The 2,500-nt window shown below is 44.7% G+C and overlaps 1 pseudogene; it reads right to left on the bottom strand.

Moving 5' to 3' along the window:
• LOC133628175 (28S ribosomal RNA) overlaps positions 1 to 2,500 on the bottom strand; it is an 8,988-nt pseudogene that overhangs the window by 2,048 nt on the left and 4,440 nt on the right.

The raw sequence follows: 2,500 nt of genomic DNA, 5'->3' as shown, positions 1-2,500 counted from the left end.
CTGGCTTCCTGCACTGAGGGGCAGAAGCCAATGATATGGGCGGTGGATTCTATTTCCGAATTGCAATGTCTGCAGGTTTTGTTAAAATTATCTTGCCTGCCCCTAGCCAAGAATTCTCTTGTGGGGTAAACATTTGCCCTGAGTTGTAGGGCGGTTATTATTTTCCTTTGGGGGATGCTTCTGTTGTTGCCAATCCAATTATTACTGATCTTGTCCCCTTCGAAGTTACTAATACCTCGGCCTTGAGATTGTAGTTTGATCCATTTTTGAAATTCCTGTTTTCTCCAGTTACATGGTTTGGGATAATAAACATTTAGTCTAGGCCTCTCCCATTCTGTACCCCCATCCAGATCACTCCCTTCCTCGGACACAACCAGGACTGACTGCGGTTCCCAGATACATGGAATCTTATCTTTATCCCCTCCAGCTGTGACCCATAGTTTTGAATATTCTTTCTCGATATTTTCATTCCTTGCCACAGATCTAATGATTTCATCTGAGGATTGTGCTATTCTGTGCAGTCTCCTGGCCTGTATGCTAGGAATTAGTGCAGTCAGCCTGGTTATGCCTAGGCCTCCGTCCCGGGTTCGAGCATATAACAATGCATCGCATGTGCTCGGGGGGAGGTGTAACCATAACTTGACAGAGTTTCGAATTGTCAAGTCAAGCACTTCTAAGTTGGTGACTTTTGCATTCGATTGGTCTGCCAAATATATTACTCTAGGGATGGCGTAGCCTTTCAAGATGTCAACTTTCTGGCAGGGTTTTAGTGGCGCCTTGTCAATCAGATCTAGCCACTTTTTCATTTTTGACAGTAACTCTGGTTTCGCTAGGCCCGACCAGGGGTCGATTTGTAGGCCCAGGTACTTCTCAGAGTCACCCGGCGCGATTAGTTTTAAGGGGGTGTTGTTGATGGCCCAGGCCTCACAATCATTGATGGTGTATGAGTCTTTGGTGGGTTTTATAAAAAACCCATGACATTTTTCCCCCTGTATTTTGAGACCGGTCAGATCGCAGAAGGTCTCCAGGATTTTAATATTTCTGTTCATACCATCCCAAGAGCTACTTAGCAGAACCAGATCATCAGCAAAAGCCATAGCTGTTATGTTCTTATCACAGTGTTGGTAACCATATCCGCTGTTTTCCAGCTTACACAACAGGGGATCCAGAGCTAAATTAAACAATAAGGGAGACATAGGGTCACCCTGTTTGACACCGATGTGAATTCCAATTGATTCGGTGCGGGCTTTTTTCACTTGGATAGATGTTGTAACATTCCTATATAATTCAGTTATTAATGCAATGATATGCTCGTCCACTCCCTTCTGTTTTAACACCGATAGGATATGGGAGTGATTGACAGAGTCAAAGGCTTTGGCAAGATCGACAAATACTACCCCCAAGGCATGATGTTCCTTTTTAGCATTTTGCATAATAAGCTGCAGCAGTTTTAAGTTCTCTGCACAGCCGGCCGATTGAATAAAGCCTCTTTGCCTCGGATTAATAGGACATGCTTTGGCTAGCCTGGCTGTTAAAATTCTTGAGAATAATCTCAAGATGGCTGAGCCAATAGTAATTGGACGCCAGTTATTGATATCGATTAGGCGCCCCGGATCAGCTGCTTTGGGTAACAGTACAGACCGACATTCTTTTACCTTGTCAGGGACCTCACCAGTTGTTAGCCACAGGTTGAACAGTTCAGCGATGCGAGTGAAGTCTGGGTCGATCTTGGCCAGGTCCTTCACCTTCACCCCATCAGGTCCTGGAGATGATTCAGTGTTCATCTCTTTGATGTTTTTAGCAATTTCTTTTGCAGTTATCAAGGATTCAAATGCCGTGTTGTCTGCTAGGCCCGAAGAACGAAAGTCTGCCAGTCCCTTGAATGTTCCTGGTGACTCCCACCTGGATTTGAACACCCTGTGTATTTCCTCCAGAGGGATATCACACTGGGGGGATTCCTTTTCATCCAAGATGATGCCGGCCAGCTTCCCCCTGTTCAGATGAAACAGCCGCTGGAATCTCAGGAATGCACCCCTCCTCCGGGCCCTCTTTTTCATCCACTCTTTCGAGTGTTTTGAAGAGGTGGTGATTTTGGCCTCCCGGATTTTTCGGGACTGGTTGGCGTGCAGCTCAGCAGTCCTCCGATGTAACAAATTATAATATTCGTCGATTGCCTCCTTGCTTAAGGATAGGTGGTCTTTGCCTTTGATCACCTTTTTAGCCAGGTCGTGAAAAAAGTCCTTTTTCTTGGATGTTAAACTTTTTGATAATATTTTCCGGTAAAACCCTTTAATGTAGTTTTTCTCCTGCCCCCCCAAGTCCTCGGGTTGCTCCCGAATTGGCACAGTCTCTGTAACAGTTTCTGTAATAAATTCCAGTTGTTTTGCAGTCACCGAGTTGTTCAGATCTCTTCTTTTATCACTAATTTGTTTTGCTGTTTTGGTTGTGATGTGCTCTGCAATAAGTTTGTTGATGTTCTTACTCCCCTGAAATTTTTTGT

This window comes from Colius striatus, chromosome 28, assembly GCF_028858725.1.
Source record: "Colius striatus isolate bColStr4 chromosome 28, bColStr4.1.hap1, whole genome shotgun sequence".
NCBI classification, from domain to species: domain Eukaryota; kingdom Metazoa; phylum Chordata; class Aves; order Coliiformes; family Coliidae; genus Colius; species Colius striatus.
This window is presented reverse-complemented; position numbering and strand designations above follow the sequence as displayed.